The sequence below is a fragment of the Anguilla anguilla genome, chromosome 1 (assembly GCF_013347855.1).
Source record: "Anguilla anguilla isolate fAngAng1 chromosome 1, fAngAng1.pri, whole genome shotgun sequence".
NCBI lineage: Eukaryota > Metazoa > Chordata > Actinopteri > Anguilliformes > Anguillidae > Anguilla > Anguilla anguilla.
Window position 1 is genome coordinate 75,020,384 of NC_049201.1, and position 26,099 is coordinate 75,046,482.

Here is a 26,099-nt window from a genome sequence, read left to right on the forward strand (position 1 = left end):
CCCCTCCTGGGGGCGAGAGAGGAAGTCCGCCACGACCATCCGTACACCCGGTCTATGGATCACCTTGAAGTTAAAAGGCTGCAAAGCCAGATACCACCGAGTGATCCGGGCGTTGGTATCCTTCATGCGGTGAAGCCATTGGAGGGGGGCATGGTCCGAACAGAGGGTGAATGGGCGACCCAGAAGGTAATACCGGAGGGCTCCGACCGCCCACCGAATGGCGAGGCACTCTTTTTCCACCGTGCTGTACTTCGCCTCCCGTTGTGACAGTTTTCGGCTAATGTACAGCACGGGGCGGTCGACTCCCTCCACCTGCTGGGTCAAAACAGCCCCCAGCCCTCTGTCCGACGCGTCGGTCTGCAACACAAAAGGGAGAGAGAAGTTAGGTGTGAACAAGAGCGGCTCCCCACAGGGAGCTTCTTTTACCCTCTCAAACACCCGCTGGCACGGTTCCGTCCACTGGACCGGATCTGAGGCACCTTTTCGGGTTAAGTCAGTTAGGGGGCTGGTTAGCTCCGAAAATGCCGGGATGAACCTCCTGTAATAGCCGGCCAGCCCCAAGAACCTCCTTACCTCTTTTTTTGACTTGGGTCGGGGACAGGCTGCAATCGCTGCGGTTTTGTCCACTAGAGGCCGCACCTGTCCACTTCCCAAGTGGTACCCCAAATACCGTACCTCCGCTCGGCCAATAGCACACTTCTTTGGGTTAGCCGTGAGCCCTGCCTGCCTTAAGGATTCGAGCACTGCCCCCACATGCTGCAAATGCTGCTCCCAACTGCTGCTATGGATGATTACATCATCCAGATAGGCAGCAGCATAACCAGCATGCGGACGCAATACCCGATCCATTAGGCGCTGGAAGGTGGCAGGGGCTCCGAATAACCCAAACGGAAGTGTCCTGAATTGGTACAAACCATCCGGAGCGGAGAAAGCCGTTTTTTCCTTAGATTTGGCAGATAAGGGAATCTGCCAGTAACCCTTGGTTAAATCCAGCGTCGAAAAAAATTGAGCCGTGCCAAGCCGATCCAAGAGCTCGTCGACCCGAGGCATTGGATAAGCATCAAACCGTGACACTTCATTTACCTTTCTATAATCCACACAGAAGCGAATAGACCCATCAGGCTTACCTACCAGCACAATGGGGCTACTCCAGGGACTGTGGGATTCCTCTATTACCCCCAGCTCTAGCATTGCCTTTATTTCTGCCTGAACCAATTTCTTTTTGTGTTCCGGCAATCTATAGGGGCGGGTCCGCACCGTCACCCCCGGGGAAGTCTCAATGTGGTGGTGTATGAGGTGCGTGCGTCCTGGTAGGGGGGAAAACACATCAGCAAAACGCTTTTGCAACAAGGCAAGGTCTGCTCTCTGATTCGGTGAGAGATGGTCATCTGAAAGGGTTGAGATCTGATTGGATGAATTTGGTACCTCCGGCCCCAGCTCATCTCTCTCCTTATCCACCGTAACCAGAGAGACAGCCACCACCTCCTTCCACGCTTTCAGGAGATTGAGGTGATAAATCTGTTTTGCCCCCTCTCTATCAGTACGCTCTACCTCATAGTCAACCTCCCCCACTCGCCGTGTGACCGCAAAGGGCCCTTGCCACTTGGCGAGTAATTTAGAACTAGAGGTAGGGAGTAACACAAGAACTTTATCTCCCGGTGAAAATTGCCGTAGTTTAGCTCCTCTGTTGTAGAGCTGTTGCTGACGTGCCTGCGCCTCGAGCAAATTCTCCCGTGACAACTTACCCAGTGTATGGAGTTTTGCTCGCAGGTCCAGCACGTACTGTAATTCATTTTTACTAGGACTCGGACCCTCCTCCCAGTTTTCTTTAACTAGGTCCAATATCCCCCGGGGTTTCCTACCGAACAGTAGTTCAAAGGGAGAAAATCCCGTGGAGGCCTGGGGAACCTCCCGCACTGCAAACACCAGAGGAGATAACCACTTATCCCAATTACGGCTATCCTCATGAACGAACTTCCTGATCATAGACTTCAATGTTCTATTAAAACGCTCAACCAGCCCATCCGTTTGGGGATGGTACACGCTGGTTCTAATAGAATGAATGCCCAATAACCCGTACAGCTCGCGTAGTGTGCGTGACATAAACTGGGTGCCCTGATCAGTCAGAATCTCTTTCGGGATTCCGACTCGGGAGATTATTTGAAACAATGCCTGCGCAACACTTTTTGCCGAAATGCTGCGCAAAGGAACTGCTTCGGGATACCTTGTCGCATAATCCACCAGAACTAACACGAAACGGTATCCCTGCGTGCTCCGATCAAACGGCCCGATGAGGTCCATCCCCACTCTCTCAAAAGGGACCTCCATTAGCGGAAGGGGGCGCAACGGCGCTTTTGGTATAGCCGGGGAATTTACTAGTTGGCATTCAGGGCACGACGCACACCACCGACGCACGTCGGCCCAAATGCCCGGCCAATAGAAACGGGCCATTATCCGGTTTAGTGTTTTCTCATACCCTAAATGACCAGCCATGGGGTTAAAGTGAGCCGTCTGAAAAACCATTTCCCGAGAGCTTTTAGGCACCAGCAATTGGGTGATTTCCTCCTTAGTCTGAGTGTCACGACACACTCTGTATAACCTATCCCGAATTATTACAAAATACGGGTGAGTGAGTGTTGCATCAGGGCGCACCTGTTGACCATCAATGGACATCACGCGGTCAAAGGCAAAGCGTAGGGTGTCATCACGAGACTGCTCGAGTGGGAAATCCTCCATGGGGCGAAACACCGGCACCTGCAGAGTCTCCCCCTGAGGCTCCACTGGTGCCGGCTCCCCCTCTGCTGCGTCGGACGACCCCGCGTCACCGCTGACAGCAGCACACACATCACACAGCCCTAGCTGTCGTGAACGCACCCCCCCTACCTTACCAGCTGCCTGGCGGAACCCCGGCCAATCAGTGCCTAAAATCAGAGGGTGCGAGAGGCGGGAGCTAACCGCAGCCTTTATTTTATGCTTTTTCCCTTGACACCGAATTTCCACTGAGACTATAGGGTACTCGTGTAAATCCCCATGCACACACCTTATAGATACCCTTGATGCTTCTAACAACGCCTCGGGTCGAACCAGGCTTTGTCGAATCATGGTCTGCATAGCCCCTGAGTCCAACAGCGCCTGGTGTTCACTCCCTTGAATCCTTACCGGAATACAGTACGCTCCGTCTGGATCGGGAGCGGAGGTGGGCGGGCCGACAACACGGACCACCTGCCCCACCTCCATGAGCGGGCACTCGCGGCGCAGGTGACCCGGTTGTCCGCACCGCCAACACCCCGGTCCGGGCGTCTGAGGAGCTCTCTGTGGGTCGTATCCCGCCGCCACTGAGCCTGGGGCTGGGGAAACAGAAAAAAAAGGGTTGTTGCGGGAAAATGCGGGGGTTTGGGCACGGGGAAGGGAGGAAGAAAGGGGGGAAGGAAGGGAACGAGGAAGGGCTCTCCTGCGCGGAGCCGTGTCTGCCCGTCCTTGCTGCTGCTGCTGCTGCTGCTGTGACTGGCCGTGGGGGTAGAGCGCCAGGTGGTCCTCCGCCAGGGTGACGGCGGCCGCCAACCCGGTCGGCCGATGGCACCTCACCCAATTCGCCGTCTCCGCCGGGAGGCCATCGATAAAACGTTCGAGGGCCACCAGCTCCACCACCTCGTCTGCTGACCGGAGTTCTGGGCGCAGCCACCGACGCGCCATGTCCAGCAGTCTCTGCGCGTATGCGAATGGTCGGTCCTCTCTGGCCAGGGCCGTCTCCCTGAACCGTCGCCGGTGTTCTTCCGGGCTGTATCCGAGACGGTCCAGGACCGCCTTCTTTAGGTTGCCGTAGACCGTCCGCGCTGTGGGGGGTAAGCTGTGTGCCGCCCGTTGTGCTTCCCCAGTCAAGAGGGGCAGGAGGCGGACGACCCACTCCTCCTCCGGCCATTTACTTGCCCTCGCGGCCACCTCAAATCCCTCAAGGAACGCCTCCGCGTCGTCCTCCGGGGTCATTTTAGGTAGATGGAGAGCCACGGGGGGTCCGGTCTGTCTCTCTCGGGAGCTGGTTTCTCCGGCAGCCGCCAGCTGCAGTAGAGCCTGGGTCTGGAGGGAAGTTTGCGCCCGCAGAGCCTCCAGCTGTTCGGCGTGCATCGCCGCCTGCCTCTCCTGCATCGCCGCCATCCCCTCCAGCATCCTCGCCAGCGCTACCACCGGTTGTGGCGTTTCCTCCTGCTCCTGGCTGTGTTCCATGTTGTCTCGTGTGTGTTTAATACTTCTAACCCCCGCACGGGCCACCACTGTGGCAAGTGAGTGCCACCCCTCCTGTTTAAACACACACACTCACGGGAGACAGTTGGTTCCTTAATTAGCACTGCCGTGCTCTTTTATTCACAAATGCGTTTTACAGCAATCCGTATACACAAACGACGGTTCCACAGCCGTCTTGTTGTCAGCCCTCCCGCTCCAGCTTCCGGTCTTCCTTTAAAAACCCCAGGCTCACTGTTGAAAGCAATCAGAGGCAATCAGCGCAATTAAACAATTAACAATTATCGGCGCTGATTACCTCCAGCTGACAGTCGTGACGAAGGATCCGCGAGCCGCTCCTCTCACACTCTCTCTCTGCAGCCGACGCTCAAACCACGCCCACCCCACCACAGCGCCTTTATACAGCTTAGTCAGCAGGGCAGAAATTATGTGTGTATTACGTGTTTGTTCTTATTGTATCTATTTAGTATGAAGCGTTCCCCTGCTGCCGGTTCCCCATACAATGGGCTTGTGTTTTTTGAGTACATTTGTATTTATTTCCCACATTTTGGTTGCCTAGGTCGACCTTGGTCCACCTGTATCTTTCTTCCTTTGCTAGCCGGATGATACGTTAGGGGGGAGACAGCTGGTGCTCATTGATGCACTCCTTTCCCATATACACTGGGCCTGTGCTCTCTAACTACATATCTTTCCTCATACAATGGGCTTGTGTTTTTTAGTACATCTAAATTTATTTCCCACATTCCCCCCTTTGGAACTTCTAAGTTCCATATCTATTGTGATTACTTGTAAAATAAGCAGTGCAGACAACTTGGTGCAGGAACATAACTAAATGCGGACTAAATTGACCAATACATAGCTTTTTACATCAATGCAGAGACTGCGGGGCACCATATGTGCCGCCCCCTACATGACAGCCCGTGAGAGTAGCCCTTGTGGCACACTCCATGTTTGGTCTGATCACATTAATCTATCACCCTCCTGCATCAGGATTCTTGCGTTTTCCAGCATTTTATTTAATATGACTCTGGTACATGTGTTAGTGTTTATACTTGGTAGCTTTCCCTAAGATCTGTTGTCAGACTCCGTCCGGCCTGACAGCAAAACACTGTCTCAGGCCTTAGCGATCATCAAAAGATGACTGTCACCTGGAGGGAGACCTAACAGCAGAGCAAGACATTGGTGGTAAACATCCCCTCCCCAATTGGCTGGGAGTGGGTAAAAGCCACTCAATGCCTCTGTCCCTTACCGTTCTTGTCATTTCACTTTCCCTTCTTTCTGGAACTGTTAGTGATGGTTATATATTTATATAAATGCATATGTTTAATAACCATACAATTATCATGTGTATTCTTTATCTACTGGAGTGTATTCAGTCCTCACTGCCTTGTTGAGAAATAAACAATTCAACAGACTCCTTATACGGCCTTTCTGTTGCTTCATGTATACCACCAGTAAACCGATTTACCCAGCTGTCGTCCTGTCAGACACACCCCTGCATCCACCGTCAGACTCCCATAGCAATGCTGCGTGCTTTTTGGGTAAGCCCCCTTCACCGCCCTTAAGGTGTTCTTGGACGTGTATTGTGTGGCCCCCGCCCACACGGATACCGCTGCTGATGCTGGTGGATAGAAGTCTTTCTGTGCCGCCTGGGGTGCCTAGACAACATCAGTGGGGCAAAGCGTGGTTAGTGTTTTCACAACAAAATTCAGTGAGCCCTGATCCTCCCCTCTAACACATATTTTACATACATACTGCGTGCTCAAGCCTGAATATACTTGTAATAAGATCAGCCACAGGTTACATGTGCTTATAATTACACAATTATATAAAATGGTCACATGGATCTTTTTATCATGATTCTGGTCGGTTTTCTTCTTGATCAATCTGTCCATATGTGCTCAGCTATGTTGATATCTTGATTGCAGTTCCCCGTTTGTTTCCCTTTTTCCGTGGCCTGGTCATCTACTTCGTCCAGTTTAGCTCTTTGCGAGCTGTAGTCTGGCACTTTGTATACTGAGGAGAGGTTACTAGCACATCACTCAGATACTTTTGCTATTGGTGTGTTCTTGTGTCATCTTGTGAAGTGTTTGGTCAAAGCATGTTTCTTCAACCCAGGTGCTTTACATACCGTAGAGGGTCATCACTGTGGAGAGGTTGCTAGCACATTCGATGCACAGTGACTGGAGTTTCTTTTATTCTTCATCGGGCAGGCCATCCCCCTCGTCCCCGGGACCTATGTTCCAGATCTCTCTGGCATAGGCGTCCCAGAACTGGGGATCCCTGACCGCGCGAGCGGCTTGTGGGTGGTGGTCCCAACACTCCCATCCGGCACCTGCTCTCACTCCCCATTCGCACAGTGGGTTTCCGAACGGACAGTCCAAGGGTCCACCTCTGGCGTTCACCGGGTTTCCTTGTTGATCGCAATACTCGTTCGGTCCTGTTTGAAAGACAATTACAACAAAACATCCCCCTTCCCCTGTACCATATTGAATCTCATGCAGTGGTTCTTCCCCCCTCGGTGACAGTTCCTCCTCCACCATAGGTCCTTCTTCAGCTACCAGTTCAGGGAGGAGGGCTTCCGAGTCTGGTTCAGTAACCAGTGGGAATTGTCCAGTCACTGCAGCTATCATTCTCTTGACCATAGACTGTATCAGAGGAATCACACAGCATGTAGCAAACAACAACATCAACAGTACTGTCCCCATGACCACCCCTATCTTTACCAAAGCCGTTTTCCATGATGGCATGTTAAGCCAGTCCCACCATGACCCTTCTCTGGATTCCCCCCTTGTGTTTTTTACATGTTCATTTCTTAAATTTTCCAATGCCTCTAATGCAGTTGTTATATTACCCCCTTTTCCTGTGTGCATTGGAATGACTGTACAGCATTCGTCCCCAATACTCTCACACACCCCCTGCTCCTCAGCTAACATTGTATCAAGTATTAGCCTATTTTGTACTGTCATGAGTGAGGTGGCGTGCAGCTGTTCTGATATCCCTTGCAGAGCTGCTACAGTGTGATTAATGAATCTCTGCTGGTTGTACCATAAATAGTTGATCCATTCAACGTTTCTTTTTATCTGTACCCAGGGTAAAAACGCTATAAGATTATCAGAGGAGTCTAATCCTAGTATTCTATGGCTCCTTGGTATATTTACAGGTATTCCGGCCCAATTCACGCTCACCTCACTGTCTTCAACCCACTCTTTCACTCCTCTTTTCATTCTCCTTGTTGGATCTCGTGGCTTCATTACGGTCAATCGCCCCGTCAAACCTACCGGAGCGCATATACCCTTCCAACCTTGTTTCAAAGTGGCTCTAAGCTTTGTACCATTACCGCAGTACCAATATACGTCTGCTAATGGGCGAGTTCCCCCTGTAAAGTCTGGCACAGTGATTACAGCCTGCAGTATCGCTCCTGTGGCATCCACCTGCCGGGATACGTATCCATAGCTGTCAACTTCCTCTCGGCATTTGATTGGTGCCACATCCGATGTTGTGCAGCCCCGATTAGATTTCCAGTCCCACTTACCACAGTTGACTTGTGGGTCTGCTGCATATCTGTACCGGAGAGTAGGTCCGCTGGGTCCCATTTGTGGGATAAGGTTCTGAGCTACACAAATTGGGAACTCAATCCCCTCGTTTACTATAGCTGGTGGTACCATTTCTGCCATTGTCTCGTCTACAGGGATAAGAATGTCTCGACATTTGCTTATGTTCATCCACCGCGTTCCACTCGCGGTACGCACATAGCCATCAGTCATTGTGTCGCTGTTCAGTATTGGCACCGCTGGTTTGCGTTTCCCATCTATTTCAAGCGACTCAGGTTTTAGGTGCTTTGGTCCTTTTGCCATGTAGTACAGCAGACATTCCAAGTGGCATATTTGAGTTTCTGTCCCTTTGCATTCCCTTTGTGTAAATGGTAGTGGTTTCACGTGGGGTGTTCTTTTTGTACCGCGGTTGTAGCATGTGATGCATGTTTCCTCAGTTACTTCCCTTGCAGAATATTCCATCCATTGGTAAAACATGTTGGACTGTCTTAATGGTGTGAGGTGTTTTTCCATCATTAATGGTAGGTCTGCCTGTATGTCATTTAGCCCCTTTCCCTGTGCAGTTTTACTGATGTCTTGTTTGATGGATGTAGCGGCTATTACCGGGCATATTAACAACAGCCACAGGGGCCTTATTACTACTGTTCTCCACGCCCTCTTCCCTCGCTTTTTCCTTTCTCTACGCTTCACCACCCCCTGAGGGTTCCCTGCTCTCTGAAGGTGCACCTTCCTCATCCTGCCTTTCCTCAGAGGGTCCTTGTCCTGCTTCCCCATCTACTTCCTCCTCTATTCCCCGTAAGTCCCCCCTTACCTCGTCTAATGTGCGCTCTGGCCCTTGTGCCCTACAGCAATGGTTAAGGTGGAACCACACAGTTTTACCTTCAACCTTAAGTGCAGTAGGAGTTGCCAAGACAACTTTGAATGGTCCTTCACGCCTGGGTTCACTCCACTTTCTTTTGAATGTTTTGATATACACCCAGTCTCCTGGGCGTATCTTTCTCAGATCCTTGGCGATGTCGCTCGTTCTTTCTTCGGTGGCACTTTTTACCTGTTGGAAAATGGTCTTGTGTATTACAGTTAGATGCTGTACATAGCTTGACAATTCTTTCTCAAGCTGTTCCAGTGCCGGCCCATTGTATGGGCCACGAAGGTACGGCACTGGCATGGGTCTTCCTGTTAGCATTTCATGCGGGGTTAGATGCGTGCTTCTGTTAGTCTGCATTCTCATGCTCATTAGTGCCAGTGGTAGTGCGTCCACCCAGTTGATTGTGCTATCTGCACATATCTTGGCGATTTTTGCTTTTAGGCTGCCGTTTGCTCTTTCCACCATTCCTTGCGACTGCGGGTGATATACACACCCAAATCTTTGTCTGACTCCCAACATTTTCATTATGACTTTTATCATTTCAGCTACAAAATGTGGTCCATTGTCTGAGCTAATCTTATCTGGGATCCCGAATCTAGGAAACACTTCCTTGCACAGAAATTTTGCTACTGATTTAGCATCTGGGCTACTTGTGGGTGCTGCTTCTACCCATCTACTGAATCTATCCACCACCACTAGCATGTACCTTTTATTTTGGACCCGTTCAATCATGTCCACGTAATCTATCATTAAGTGTCTGAATGGTCCATCAGGTGGTGGGATATGCCCTATTGGCGCTGAAAATGCTTTCCTGTTATTGTATGTCGCGCAAACCTCGCAATCATTGAGTGCCTGGTCTACCATTGCTGCCAAATAAGGTGACCACCAGGCATTCTGAATACGTTTGACCACTTCCCCCCTTGCGCAATGGTCTTGACCATGCGCATCTTTGATCAATGTTCGGACCACGGATATAGGAGCTACAAAATGTCCTGCTGGCCCTCGCCACAGCCCTCTGTGTGGGCCGTCCTTTGTTTTCACTGCCCCCCTTTTTACCCATTTAGTTATTTCATATACACTCGCTTTGTCTTGCGCCTCAATGAGGGAGAGCACGTTCCCTGTAGGGGCCGAGTCTTCTGCTATCAGTGCTCCCATGGGGGTAGGCCCCACTGCTGCGCGGCGTGCTACCTCGTCTGCCAGATTGTTTCCCTGTGCTATTAGAGTGTTTGTTTTCTGATGCGCTGGGCATTTTATGATGGCTAACGCTGCAGGAAGCTTCATGGCTTCCAGCAGATTGGAGATTGCTTCTCCGTGCCCCCATAGATCAATAACTGTGTACCATCGTGTGTCGGGTGGTATGTTGGACAACAGCGTGTGTGGGTCTGGAACTACAGGTACTTCCGCGTCCACTATGGCATTAATGGCCTTTAAATCATGTTTACATATTTGTGACCTTCTCAGACACCTGTAGCAAGCTTCTTATCTCCCTTTTGTACCCAAAAATTGTTGCAGTTGAAATTTGGCGGGACGCCCAGAACTTTATATATCTGACTCCCTTAGCTCATCCACATATCTTCCTCCTCGAAGATTTCTCATTCCTCTTTCTATTTTGCACAATTAGTTACAGACATAGTTTTGTTATTAACACATAAAAATACATTTCATATAGTAAAACACAATAAGCAGGTTTGTTTTCTATCACACTTCACTTCATCCTTTTGTTTTTAACAAAACTACTTTCATAGCATGACTTCCTTTTTTTTTTTTAATGTGAGGTTTTAATTTCTCATCAATCCTCTACTTCCCTCCTGTTTTTTCATCATGCTTCCAGAGCTATCCTGATCCAAATAGAAAATCACTATTTGTTTTAGATGCATGTTCAACAGAGGAAAATTTATCAGACATTGCAATCATTTCGTATCCTAGTTCTTATTGGGTTCCCCACATTTTTAAATAATGAAATTCCCTATTTATGACAGAACTCCTCCGTAGTGTGCTCAATTTTTATGGATGTTTGTACTTAATTTAGTCATTTCACCTGTCCACGTGGACTACAGAAGATTTTTTTTTTTTTTTTTTTTTTTTTCTGACAAAATATCAAGGATTGCGTGAGGCACGACAAGGTCCACATCTAGTGTTCCTATCAGTGGCAGCGCTTGCCTTACAGCATCCGTAGCCCCGTCTACTACCTGTAATCATCCAGCCTGGATGAAAAATAATCAACCAGCCGCTGCCGGTCCCCGTGCTTCTGTGTGAGCACCACAGACATATGCCCCCCCCAAACCATAAGTGAACAAAGTGAACGGCCACACAGTTTTTGCTTCAAAGTGGCGAATGCCACCTCACAGTTCGACATCCACTCAATTGCATCATGGGGCCCTCCTGCCCCTTGCAATAAATCATTCAGTGGTTATACAATTTTAAAGTAATTTGAAATATGCAACCGACAAAAGTTAAATAATCTCATAATTTTATGTACCCCCAAAATGGTGTTTGGGCGATTGCACATGCTTATTGCCTGTGTGGTCAGCAGCCAGTTTTGTATTCCCTGTGAAATTAAATATCCCAAATATACAACTTCCTCTGTGCAATTTGTGCTTTGTGAGGATTACACTTTACCCCTCTGTGGCCAAATGCTGCAGGAGTATCCCCAGGTCCTGCATGTGAGTCTCCTTGTCAGGAGATGAGATAAGCAAATCATCAACATATTGGATCCCCTCAAATTCTAGCCCTGGGCATCGAGCCAACACATCAGCCACTGCTCGATTAAACAACATGTGTAAGTTATGGAACCCTTGTCTTAGTTCTGTATTATTTTCACCCACAGTGAAGGTAAACCAAAACTGGCTGTTCAGGTGCACTGGAACAGAGAAAAAAAAAAAAAAACATTGGACACATCCAAAACCAAACAATTCAGCACTGCCTTCTCCTGACACTGCTGCATGACCTGCTGTATTGCAGCCTCATAGCTCATCACAATATGCATTACAGCATATTTCTCTTTTAACATACTGTGCAATGTTTAAACTGCATTAGTGTGGGCACAACATGAACTAATCTGTAGAATGATTGATCACTGCACAGTCACCCTACGCTACTCTCACATATACAGAGGTAATTGCACATGTATAATTTGAGATTCATTTTCAATCAGGCTAAAACAGTTTACAGACGCAGGCACGCGTGTTCGAACACTTCTAGCATCAGCCACACCCATACAGTCCACACCACTCATATGTACACAATGCTGTTCTCTAAGACACTGACACTCTTCCCACAATGTACAAAAGTTATTTTGTTTCCATAAAATGCAAATATATTAAGATGCTGATTAATTTTTGACAGCAGTTCATAAACATAATCTATTTTATAATCTCAATTATTGTATACATATTTTCTTTATTTAAAGAGAAATATATGATGGCACCTTATTTTTATTCGGGAACCACTGCTTACACCACTGTAAAAAGAACTATTTAATGTTGTTCATCTAATTTCAACAGCTATTACTCTTTCTTAACTGTCCCTGTAATTTGTATTTAGCTTTTCTATTGTATCTAAGGTGTTTATTTTCTATCTATGTGTGCGCCCCACAAATGCTTTGCAATACCAAAACGCCTCCCTTTAGTAATAAAATTACTCGCTATTTACTGGCTAAAATATTCTTATTTTTGGTTCTCATAGATGTCTGGTTTCAACTGTTCCAGCAGGCTATATGAATCGAATTGGACGCTGTCTGGCGCAACGGCCAAATCCTTTACACATAATACACTGATCATTTTGTATTTTCAACTGTGTTGTTGCGTTTGCGGCGGAAGCTCTGTGTGTTGTGGTTCTCTACCGCGATATTGACAAGATTGTAAATCCGCCAAGGATACATACGCGGCTGCTACTTCTATCCCGTCAGCCTTTTTCTCTACGGCTAACTTTAGGTGTTTTCTTACACCTAACATTACACGTTGCCTTTTATCCAACTCTCGCTGCTGGTCATGTATTATTTTCTCTAAACTTGCCATTTACCTCTTCAAACATGTTGCTCGCACCCACATCTCATCTCCATTTTTAACTTCCTCATTTACACTCTGTTGTAGCCTTTCTGCATCACGTTGCCACGCATCTCTTCTGGTGTCACTCAGCTTTGCTTCCTCATAGAATTATTTTGCTCGACCCAATAGTCGCCTGACATTCCACTCCTAATGATAAAACCACAAGCTTTGAATACCCGCGGCTTTTGCTTTTCAGTCACTCTTCTCACGGGGAAGGCCCTGTCCTTTTCAGTTAAACATTCACTAACACTATTAGCTACGAACTCCTTCACTTCTTTCAATTCTTTCAGTTACTATGATTATAGTTCTATAATATAAAACAATACTTATCACACAATTAAAATATTTATGTCTCTGAAATATAAAACAATATTTATTCTGGGCCCACAAGACTAAAAACGTCACACTTTGTGTGTCCTAAACCCTTGTGTTTCTATGTCCCCATATGACAGTTATTGATGCAAATTACAGCAACCTTTTGAGTTGATTTTCTTCACAATGCCGCGTATGCTGTGTCCACTAACACAATCTTGTGTAAGTTTGCACTGCGTATTGCGTTCCACTGTTCTTTGTCTTCAGTAAACACATAAAGTCTGTTCAATCTATGCGTCTCATATGCCCACTTTTCAGTTAAAATCCCCTTGTTGCTGCAGTCAGAATCATCACTAAAATTTAAACACACAAAATGTTTTTCAAAAATTGCTCTGTTTGCGCTTTCGGATAATGAGTGAATCAGCATGATCAACACTTCAGCTAGTAATCTTAGGATCAATTCTGATCCTTTGTGGCCACAGTACTTTATTTAAATTTTTTCAGGATTACTATATATATATATATTGCGCCTCTTACACACTGTCAGACTGATCTTGACTGTAACGGGGTTGATCGTATGCTTCACAAATTTTGTAGCCTAGATAACAAAGCAATCATAAAGATTTCATACATTTCCCGCCGCTTTTTCAAAACATGAATATGTGTATATATATATGTGTGTGTGTGTGTGTGTGTGTGTGTGTGTGTGTGTGTGTGATTATAAAAGCAAAACAATTGGCAGAACAATGGCGAGAGTGATAAGGCCCAGCAGGCACAGGCCGATCTCAAGGCCGCACCCCAATCTCCACAAAGGATTGTGCATTTTTTGTTATGCTAGCGTGGTTAAATAATGTTATTTATATTCTAGCACATATACCCATATACGTGAAACCTTCAGTAATATGGCCTACTTCCCCTTGTAAGGAACAGCCGTTGTGTTCCTGAACTTTAAACCTTCACACCAATACCTTTATTACACATTCCTTTTTTTTCCAGTGCTGTTGAACTGGTGGGGCCCCTGTTCATATTAACACCCTGTGCAAATTAAATTGTTAGGTCACCTTTGCGCACAAGACAATACACAAGACAACACGTAAGACTGACAAAGCGCTTACGACTCACAAAACTCACTTCTCATTCACACCAGCGCCGGCGCATTCACACATTTCTGGCCAGGGTCACCGTCCCGTAGGCTTTTCAGTGACCTATTTTAATTGCTGGTCCTCAGCAATTTTTTTGTTTTTTGCTCTAACACCTGCCAGTAACAGTAATTGCTGGTCCTCAGCAATTTTTCTGCTCTAACACCTGCCAGTAACAGTTTCCCCTTTCAATTGCTGGTCCTCAGCAACTTTTCTGCTCTAACACCTGCCAGTAACAGTAATTGCTGGTCCTCAGCAATTTTTCTGCTCTAACACCTGCCAGTAACAGTTTCCCCTTTCAATTGCTGGTCCTCAGCAACTTTTCTGCTCTAACACCTGCCAGTAACAGTAATTGCTGGTCCTCAGCAATTTTTCTGCTCTAACACCTGCCAGTAACAGTTTCCCCTTTCAATTGCTGGTCCTCAGCAACTTTTCTGCTCTAACACCTGCCAGTAACAGTAATTGCTGGTCCTCAGCAATTTTTCTGCTCTAACACCTGCCAGTAACAGTTTCCCCTTTCAATTGCTGGTCCTCAGCAACTTTTCTGCTCTAACACCTGCCAGTAACAACAGTAATTGCTGGTCCTCAGCAATTTTTCTGCTCTAACACCTGCCAGTAACAGTAATTGCTGGTCCTCAGCAATTTTTCTGCTCTAACACCTGCTGGTAACAGTTTTCTCTTTCAATTGCTGGTCCTCAGCAACCTTTCTTCTCTAACACCTGCTAGTAACAGTAATTGCTGGTCCTCAGCAATTTTTCTGCTCTAACACCTGCTAGTAACAGTTTCCTACTTTCAATTGCTGGTCCTCAGCAACTTTTCTGCTCTAACACCTGCTAGTAACAGTTTCCTACTTCTCAGCAACCCCTTCTAAGTTATGATCCGTCGGGCCCCCAGCTAAGCCGCGACACGCCCCAGGCCAGCGAACCAGACCAGACACATGAGCACCCGCAGGCCCAACGCAGCCCCGAACAGACAGCCGAGTGAACGAACACCAGGCGCGCAGACAAGCCACCGGCTGGGCGAAAACACACCGGACCAGCAGGGGCCCCGGCTGCAGTTAAAGCAACAGCCGCCGATTGGGCGAAAACACACTGGGCCGGCAAATGGGCGACGACTGGAGCTGAATAGGCTTCAGACAGTCACACAACCCACCGTTTAGTCGGTCCAGCGGCTATATCGCACAACACGGCAGACTGCGCCACAGACAGCCGAACATCCCACTGCCTTAAGGCACGGCGGCTATATCGCCCAAGACAACTGACTGAATGCGCCCCCTTTGTGAACGGACAAACCGCCAAATGAGCGAGGGCCCCGCAGGTCCACGAGCACACACACGAACGGCCCAGGCGCCAACCCAGAACGGCCCCCGCAAATCTGGGCTCCCCTTGTGTGCTATCAGCTTCACCTGTTCTTAACCTTCCCCTGCCACACTTCTTTAATACTGACAGAACAGTATTTCACACAACACTTTCTCAGCTGCTTTAACGTCAGATGTGTCAAACCTCCCAAAAACACAGCACAGACAATGAGCCAACACACTATCAGGATCTTTAACACACACTCCGGCATATCACACATTTACACTTCACTCTTTTCATTCATGCACATAACAGTTATTTCAAACACGCAGCACTTATCACAAACCCGTACCATTCGTCACATAACATTTAACACACATAACATTTATCACAAACATATATCTTTTCATTCATGCACATAACAGTTATTTCAAAAACGCAGCACTTATCACAAACCCGTACCATTCATCACATAACATTTAACACACATATAATATTTAACTCAGACATACAATCACATCAGACTCTTTTTCTCTTACCATAGCTTTTTACTGTAGTTTTTTAGATTCTTTGGAGGAGAGGCCTCGCATTTGCTTAGGCCTGGGCAGAAGCACACTGCTCTTAGATTCAACCAGTATATGCAGATTTTATAAGCAGGCTCTGCTTACCTCTTTGTTTGGTGGCCACCGTTGAACCCAAGAGTCAGCAGTTCCGTCCAGGCGTTCAGCTTCCTCGAGCCTCTCCTGGCTGGCTCGCCAATTCAATGTGGGAGGGAGAAAGCGGGCCCCGGCCTGGGCCAGAAACGCCGAGGTCGCTCTCCTCCACACTGTTGAATGCTTCTTCAAAAGATGCACACTTCTCAGAGTCTGATGCAACTGGGTTTATTGTTAGTAAATCAAAGATTACATAAAATAACCCGGGCTGATCTGCGCAGTACAGTACAATTATCAATCACTCATAAGTAAAGACAATACATCAGATCATTCTCCAAGCATTCCCAAAACACACACCATGTGCGCGCACACACACACACTCAGCCTCCCCTCTGCCTCTTATATCCATTTTCTAACTCCTCCTGTTGTGTAGCTTAAATCTAGTACTTCCCATTTAATTTTGTTAATTACGTAATGTTGTTGACATCATTATTTTTATCTGACACCCAACTCTCGGACACCATTGTTTATCAGCCCCTCCCTAGTGCTCGTCTCCCGCCTGTCTCACCCTCCCCCTTCTATCATAAGTCACATATTCTGATAACACATTTTCCAAAAAAGGCAGAAGCTTCCGTTAGTTTCACAAAGGCGCCTTTATACAGCTTAGTCAGCAGGGCAGAAATTATGTGTGTATTACGTGTTTGTTCTTATTGTATCTATTTAGTATGAAGCGTTCCCCTGCTGCCGGTTCCCCATACAATGGGCTTGTGTTTTTTGAGTACATTTGTATTTATTTCCCACATTTTGGTTGCCTAGGTCGACCTTGGTCCACCTGTATCTTTCTTCCTTTGCTAGCCGGATGATACGTTAGGGGGGAGACAGCTGGTGCTCATTGATGCACTCCTTTCCCATATACACTGGGCCTGTGCTCTCTAACTACATATCTTTCCTCATACAATGGGCTTGTGTTTTTTAGTACATCTAAATTTATTTCCCACAGACCGTATAAAAGAGTACAAGCTAACCTAACTAACTTAAGACGTAATTTCAAATGGAATATAACGTCATATATATTTTTATCACAACACAACAACAATATAGCTAGCCAGCATGGTTTTCGATAAATAACCGACAATATATTTACTACTTACTATGTTTTAATAAAACTATTTATTAGAAATTGTCTATCTCTTGCCTACTGCACCTGTCTTGTCTAAGTGCACTGTGATTCTGATTTTCACGATGTGTGTATTCCTTTGTAAGTGCTGTGACCAGACTGAAAGTCTATGTTACACCGAAGCCTTGCGAAACGAAGTTTCGTTACATAGTGTACTGTACAGCATATGGTTTGTAATGACAAATAAACCTGACTTTGACAGCTAGCTCGCTACCTGCTGATCCAGCCATTCCTAACGTTAACGTTCGCTAACCGAAACTTTATAAACGATATCTTTCATGGTAGCGCTAACAGACCCGCTATTCTACTCTGGCTGTATATGACCTGCTCTACATGGATGGATTTGGAATGATTTTCTCCCTTCTTAACATTATTGTCCTGACCATTGAACAAATGCATTAAGATAACCTGTGACACCGCATTTGTCGTGGGTATAGCTAGCTAGCCACCGGTGTTAGGTGCAGTTGGCCCTGCGGGTCCAGAGTCAGTTATTTTCTTCTCCTACTAATGGTTAAAGTTAGGACCTGTGAAGGAAAATCTGATCCCAGACCAGCAGTTAGGGGCAGCCAAGGCACCGCACTTGGCGGGTAGACTTACAAGCACGCGTGGTTGTGACGTATATCGTGCGACTTTGATTTTAGTGTAGTTCAGGACCACCAACATATCGTAAATCGACATAAATCCGTTATTTTTCCCTCCAGAGATTGAAATAAATAGAACCAAGCACATGCTACGGCAGAGAATTACGGTCCCCAAAAAAAAAAAAACGTGAGAAATCTTTTCTTTTTAATCGCTATAGATATTTTACAATCAATGATTTTTAAAAAGTCAATAGGATTTTACTTTTATTTGATGACTCAGTTGTTGCAATATACAGGCACTTACTGTAGGTGTTTGATACACTTTTTTCTGCCTGAAATAAAGTACATTACCTTGCTATTGTTTTTTTTTTTTTTTTTTTTTAATTGAGTAAAACAGATCCTTCATACAGGTGAATCAAGAGGGTTGAGGGTAGGTGAGATTTAGGAGGAATGTCCCTTAATAGAGCTACACCTTTTGGAATGGCATGAACCAGAACAATTTTATGATAAAACCCACTTTCAAAAATAAAAATGTTTTTATTCAGAACATCTCTATTATTCTATTATTCCTTATATTCCTGAGACCTGGGAAAACAGGATGAGAAAAAAACACGTTGTATTAAAAAATTATTTTCAAAAATATTATTTATTTCATCTACTCAGAACTACAGATTTCAGCATAGTAGAATAAATGGTTCTTTAGATTAAGACCACATATTTCAAAGATATATGACTTAGCTTAACTGAGATGCCACTAATTGAGGATGCTGTGCCCACAGCTGCCTCCCAGGACTGATCACTGGCATTTATTAATAGTAAGGCACAGACCAGTGACTTTGGAGAAAAGACTGATGATCTCAGTTGCAGGTGGGATCTGAGAGTCATCCTTAAAAAAAGTGTGGCATCATCATCCAGTGGGCTGATGATGACTCCCCTTTCAGCTAAAGAGATCCCTGAGACATTTGATTTCATTTAGGTTTAGGTGTGTGGGGAGGATGAAGCTAACCTTGACTTCTTTTGGGATAATTTGTACTACATTGATTATTGACGATAATTTATTATGAAATGGTGTGTATTGAATTTGAATTGTGTGACTGGGTTTGTCTAATCTTTTTGAGCGGCACTGCAACAAACCTCTCTCAGTTTTTACTGAAATGGCAATAAAGTATCCTGATCGTGATCTTTTTACTGTACACAGATCTACCCTATTATCAACATCAATTCAAATACTATAACATTTGCATTTTGGATTTGGTTCCTCTGCTTTTTCTCTGTATATGAAGATTTCCCACACTTGGCATGTCAAAACAAGCTGGGTTTTTACAGCATTTTTATTTATTTTTTTCATTTTGAGAGGGCATCCCCCCTCTCTGTATTGGTGACTGTTGCGCAGTGGTGCCTGGATTTCTGTTTCTGACCAGTGGAGGTCACCAGAGAGCAACCCCATATACCCCCAAAATACAGGACATTTGATTATGAAAGAACAGAACAATTTATTTGATCACATATTGAAACAATTTGCACACACACACACACACACACACACACACACACAGATATGCTTTACATGTGATTAATAACATTTTTTAATTAATTCTAAATTTCACAGTGCATGTATAATTCTCTCAGTATCCTTAAATGATAAAACTGATCTTACTTTTGAAATATTTCTAAAATGGCAGAAACATGACTGAACCAATAGAGTAGCTCCTTAGCAGCTAGTTAGTTCGTTAGTTTAAATAACGTTAGCTATGCTAATGAAAAACGACACCTGTTAAACTCACCTCAACGTATCTTTTACAATCATTTAACCCACCATGGGCAGTAGAAAAGTCGCTGTTGCAAACAGTGCAGCGAGCAACACTGTCATTATTTTTCACCCCTATTAGGCAGGGGTACACTTTAGTGTAGTCTGGGGTGAAGTGCGTCTTATATTTTCTTTTTTGGAACACTCAGCGGCGCTGCACGTCTGTGCAGGACACTAAACTGAACTGATGGACAATGAAAGAGAGAGTTTGACTGTAAAGCCCGCCCACAGAGAAAATTTATAAGTCTACTTGGCACAAAGAAGACCAGTCAGGATGCTCTCTGTTACTCTCTCGCTACGTCTGTCACTCGCTCTCTCTGTCTCTCTCTCCCTCTCGCTCGTGTGCTCGCTTCGGTAGCACATATACTAAAAAAAAAAAAATTAAAAATCTCCCTCTCGCTTTCTGATTTCCGGGATTATGTACATAATTTGCGGGCGTCAGGGAGCCGCTATCAATATGCGGGAGACTCCCGGAACTTCCGGGAGAGGTGGGATGTCTGCAGATACAAAAGCCATTCTTGCTTTGACCTTTTGCTGACAGAACTGGTTTCAACAGGTACAGTGAGAAAAGTTTGACATTGTGTGCTACGAAGCATGCTGTAGTCCTAATTTTGAAAATTCAGAAACAAAACTAACACAAGTATAAGTCTCTGTTCGCCAAATATCAGGATTGTTTGGGGGTTTTTTTGCTGCATGAAGATGTGCCAGGATAATTCAATCTGGATCCCATTTCAAATTTTAAAATGTAGTCCTCTGTAGATTCTTTGACCACAATCTTTCAAGATCATTCAGATCATTCTGTTTCTCAGTGATTTATCATCTGACCAACAGTGGGTGATCTCATTGGTTCACGTCCTTTACATCCCCAGCGGACATATGTATTGTTCATGTGATACATTTACCAGTTGCCATGACCGCCCGAACGCAAACACCTCGTAAATACGACTTGGTCACGACTTGATAGAAATGAAACTGTGGGATGGCTCAGAAATAACCCCTGAATAATTTGTGGGTTTGTTTTAATTTTTATGTTTTATTTTTTGTTTTTGCTTCATATTCTTTGCTTTACATACACCTTGGAATATAGAAGACTTTCTTATAAAAAATTTAAAAAGTAGGGAATGTTGGAAAACATGGGAGCCACATTTTACCCTTCTGAGGTGTCTCACATTGTAGTGGGCCAGTTACAGATAGCATTGATTGTTTACCGCCACACTCAGTTAAATTAACCTTTTAATCACACCCTTTGTGCTACATCCTCTACCCTCTTGCCCAGTCAAATTGTCTCACTTTGATATGCAGTACCATTGTGTGATATCCTCTACCCCCTACTTCAGTCCAACTCCCCCACACCTTGTTTCTTCCCCCCCAATGTCTGATTACCCCCCCCCTACCCCCCCCCCCCCCCCCCCCCCCCCCCCCCACCCCCCCATTTCCCCGTGATGTGTTTAAGATAACCATTTGGCCCTTTGTTTCCTTGAAGGAACAGGGTATAAGTATTCACTGTCTCTGTCATTTGTTGGTTCTGTGTTTATCTGTACTTGGGTAACAGACCCACGAGTTCCTTTGCTACATTAAACAACCTATTTTGAAACGAAGACGTGCCTGCATTTATTTTTCTACTTACAAAAGTACGGCGGAATAAATTGAACTCTTAAAAATTCCACATTATTGGCGAGCCAGCCCAAATCCGTCGTTCTTGTTGCGTTTTTCAAAAAAAAAAAAAAAAAAAAACTGGGGAGACTGACATTCGTGTGTGACACTGGCCTACAGAAGAGACTTTCTTTTTTATGCTGACGCCGAATTCAAGAAAGGATTACAGCAAGAGGAGGACTGTTTTGGAAGCCATTTGCCAACGCTGAAGGAAAAACGGACTTGAAGGCACGGAACGGACCACGTACATTTGTGAGTATGAAATATTTATGTACGTAATATTGTAGAGGAATAGTTACGAAAATTGTGTAATGTTTTAAAATACAAGTGGCCAGAATTGATTGTACATGTGTACAGTGTTCTAGGTAGGGGCTTGTATAAAGTTACACAGACCTTGGACAATTTCAAGTACCAAAAGTTTGATTGTCCATTGTACAGGAGTTTAGGAATGGCAGTGAATGGTTGGAAATCGTGGGCCGCAACATTGTAAGGAGGATTCTTATAACGTACCACAGGAAGTGGATGTTGTTGAATATCTTCAGACTGCTTGTGAAGAGCGCAATGAAAATGAGAAAAACGAGAAAACGAGACAGGATAACTGTGTGATGGCTATGGTCCAAACAATTAAGTTTTTGACCGATGAAGTTGTAGAGGTTCCTAAATTGCGAGGCGAAGTTGAAAGTTTGAATAAAGCACTGGAGGTAAAACGCAGGGACAGTTACGCGATGCTCAGGTGGCATATAAAGAGTTATGGAATGTGTCTGGGGATAATAAGGATTCACTTATTTCCAATTGCCGAAGGTTGGTTTCTAGAAGTTCTACATCACAAAAAGCAACTAAATCAGTCGGGACAAAAAACACAAAAATCGCACCAATAATAACACGCAGAGTTCGTACAAGCGCAACACAAAATCCTGTCAATGGGGCTATCACATATGAATATGCAGATCAACAGGTGGATCGCAATCTTACACTTTCAGAGTTGATTACACTGCAACAACAACTTCCCACGTGGGACGGAGTTAGTGACCCGACCGCAGTTGTTGAAAAGGTGCAAACGCTGCAGCGAATACACTCGCTAACTGACAAGGACTGTTGTAAATTATTGCAATCTGTGCTCCCTACATCGGTTACTATTCCGTTAGAATTCATACAGGGTCAGGGAAACCCTGTTGTTTTCCCCAATCATGACGCAAGGTTAAGGCTAATGAGCGAGGCTGTGGGTTATCGCGTTATAGCTGACATGAATAAAATTCTTGAGTTTGTACCTAAGAAAGGGCAGCATCCCACTGATTTTCTTAGAACATTTGTGATTGTGTACAATCGAAACATAGGTGGAGGGAACAGAGCACTACTAACAGGTGACGATCCAATGTTTTGGAGTTTGGTAATCAATAAATATAAAGATCTCGTCTCGCCTACTTACATTACATTACATTACAGGCATTTGGCAGACGCTCTTATCCAGAGCGACGTACAACAAAGTGTATAACCATAACCAGGAACAAGTATGACGAAACCCCTAGAGAGAAGTACCGGTCCAAGTACAGGGAACAACCGCATAGTTCAACTTGGACCCTGATGGTTAAACTGATTAACACTAACAACGAGAACGGCAACAACGCAATCTATGGAAAAATAAAAATAAATAAATATACAAGTAGTCGTTAAGACAGTTGATGCGCCTAAGTCACCTATGAAACAGCTGCCTAGTTACAACCCTAAGTTTAGTCATTTACAGGGGCGAAAGGAGGGATGGGGAGAGGTGCAGCCTGAAGAGGTGGGTCTTCAGTCGTCGTTTGAAATGGGTCACAGTCTCAGCTGTTCTGACCTCCACAGGGAGGTCATTCCACCATCGTGGGGCCAGAACAGACAGGAGACGTGTTCTGGAAGTGCAGGTGCGAAGAGGGGGAGGTGCTAGGCGTCCTGAGGTAGCAGAACGGAGGATCTGGCTGGCATGTACGGTTTGAATATCTTGTGAAGGTATGCTGGGGCTGATCCCTTGACTGCCTGGTATGCTAGGACCAATGTTTTGAATTTGATGCAAGCTATAACAGGCAGCCAGTGGAGGGTAGTGAGCAGGGGAGTTACGTGGGAGTGTCTGGGGAGGTTGAAGACCAGATTCAGCATTCTGAATGAATGAATTTGCCAACATTTATTGTTACAGTTGAATAGAGAACTGGGTGCACAGCCAGTCAGACAGCACATAGGCAGGGATATCCAAGACTGTTTAACTGTGTGGAATGAGTCGCAACTCAGTTCACTGAGCCCTAAACAGAGCTCTAGAAAAAGGGTTGCTGTGCTAGCATCTAATAAGGGCCAGGCCAAATTTCATTGTTTTAACTGTAGGAAGCCAGGCCACATTCAGAATGAGTGTAGAAGCCCCCGTGTGTGTGCCAATTGCAAGTGTGTTGGCCATTCCAAGCGACAGTGCTGGTCAAAAGGAGGAGGGATGGAAGGAAAAGGGCCAAAACAGCTGCGTGCACAGCAGCCTCAGACAGAACAGCCCCAGATTGAAGGCACTCTTACATACACAGACCTGTTGTCTATGATTAAGGCACATGCTGAGCAGAGCAGTCAGAAAGGCTCTGAGAATCCCTTTCACAGTCCAACCCCACATACAGAGTGACTTTCCAAATCGGGGATGCTTAAAAAAAATAATAAAAATAAAAATTTAAAAGGGGGAGGCTGGGAAGCAAACTGAGAAGGTTCATAAGAAGTTATGAACAAACTTGGTGAAAGAAATTTGAAATTGGTGATACAAAGGGGTAGGGCAATACAGTATTTCTGATATCATTGGGACCAATGCAAATTATATAACAAAGCTGAACTTGATACCAATGTCAATGTTTAAATGATTAAAACTGCATAAGAATATACACTCACACTTGGTCTTTCTCTCCCCTACAGAATTAATTGTGATGAGGATGAGGCTCCTGGTATTCAGGAACAGGTTGGAGGTCAGCACTAAGTGGGACATTCCTATCATATTCATAAACAGCACACAATGTGTCAAGGACAATACGCGCAGTTGATGTTGGATTCACCGAATGGACATCAGACAGGTGGAAAGATGGTGAAGCGTTCACAACAGAGGACACATGGAAAGTATCAAGTGAATCTTAATTTAGAACACATGATTGAGGGTGGAAGACAGCTTCCAAGAATACAAGAATTCATTGTGATAGTAAAAGCTCGTAATTGGACACATTATGATAACGCAATAACTAGTTGGGATGAGGGACAGTATAACCAGGGGAGATGGGCCATGGAGCATGGATCTACATATTACCCTGGTCGAACAATGATGCATCTAAATTTATACGGTTAAAATAAATAAATAAATAAATAATAATACATATATGTATGAAGTTACATTTGAGAATAGACAATGCCAACCTCTAAAGGAATGGGAAGACTCAAGCAGTTGGACTGAAGCAAATGTCCTCCACTGCACCCTATTCCTAGAGAAGGCATCATTTTTGGACCAGAAGGAAAAAGAAAAAGGGTTTATAATATGATGTAAATATGGTATTCATGCATGCTGTTTATGATTGAGCTAATGTCATTGTCGTGTTTGATCAGTATAAGGGAATGGCTGAATCAACAGATTATTACATTCATACATGTTATGCATGAAAGTCATGCAATAATTATATCTATTAACTATAATGAACTGTCCACAGAGAGGAATGTTCATCCTTTAGAGGAAGTGGAGAGCGTGGTGGACCAGTGTCACTGGTGTATTCTGAGTCACCCCACAGGATTTCCATATGGTAATATAAGGTGTTAATCACCCCCTGGTTTCTGGTTTACACCAGCATACACTGTTCAGATGGGGAACATTCGTTTACCTACTACTGATGCCAGTGAGTCCAACAGCTTGGCCATGTGGGAGGATGCCTACCTGGTTCCTCAGTCAAATGTGTCAGGTATTCATGCTCAGGTGAAGAAAGCTCTAATGGAGAGTGATTCAACACTACAGGCCACAGTCCTGAAGCGACAAGGATGCTCTGATGAAAACACATTTTTGGAACTGGATATTCCTGGCAATTGTAGGTCTAATAGTAATTCATATCCCCAATGATCAAACACAGTGTTATTGCTGGCATAAACAGAAAAAGACAGTTGGAGAAAGTGATAGAAATGAAACTGTGGGATGGCTCAGAAATAACCCCTGAATAATTTGTGGGTTTGTTTTAATTTTTATGTTTTATTTTTTGTTTTTGCTTCATATTCTTTGCTTACATACACCTTGGAATATAGAAGACTAATGAAGACGTACCTGCATTTATTTTTCTACTTACAAAAGTACGGCGGAATAAATTGAACTCTTAAAAATTCCACAATTAATTTTCAGTGATTAACAAGCATGCAAACGATCTGAAGCAATGGGAAAGGGACACACAGCTTATTCGCATTGTGTTAAGGAGATTAAATGATAAATGCGATTTAGAAAAATCACTAGGCAGTGGCGGAATCTTCCCCTGATTTTCCTTGAGTATCAGTGCAATTGATGCACAAAAATAGGCTACTCAATAGCAATACTATCATACAGCCAGCTCTCCCCAAATAGGCAGTTTTAGCGAGTAGCCTAGGCCTAGTGCAAGCATTTCCAAATAAGGTGTGCAAAACGGACCCACACACTTCCTCTGAAGACAAACTGGTTCTCGGTTTCTGTTTTAAAGTTTCTGTTTCCTGTGAACTGTTTTACGAGAATTAAACTGACAAACCTAACTGGTTTCCTGTGGCAGCGGCTTTCTTCCTGCTTGTCGGTG

General features: G+C 45.0%; 1 protein-coding gene and 2 long non-coding RNA genes across 4 annotated transcripts in view; 2 read left to right on the top strand and 1 right to left on the bottom strand.

Annotated features, from left to right (window-relative positions):
• The window catches only part of LOC118214081 (5E5 antigen-like), a 57,052-nt gene that overhangs the window by 13,660 nt on the left and 17,293 nt on the right, over positions 1-26,099 (top strand). The gene's annotated exons all lie outside the window — the stretch shown is intronic.
• Positions 13,189-15,877, bottom strand: LOC118214100. Its single transcript, XR_004762574.1, has 2 exons — positions 14,872-15,877; positions 13,189-14,268 (listed from the first exon to the last, which is right to left on the bottom strand). It is a non-coding gene; the product is annotated as an uncharacterized LOC118214100 (long non-coding RNA).
• On the top strand, positions 21,237-25,444 carry LOC118214101. The gene is made up of 2 exons (XR_004762575.1): positions 21,237-21,573; positions 24,232-25,444. It is a non-coding gene; the product is annotated as an uncharacterized LOC118214101 (long non-coding RNA).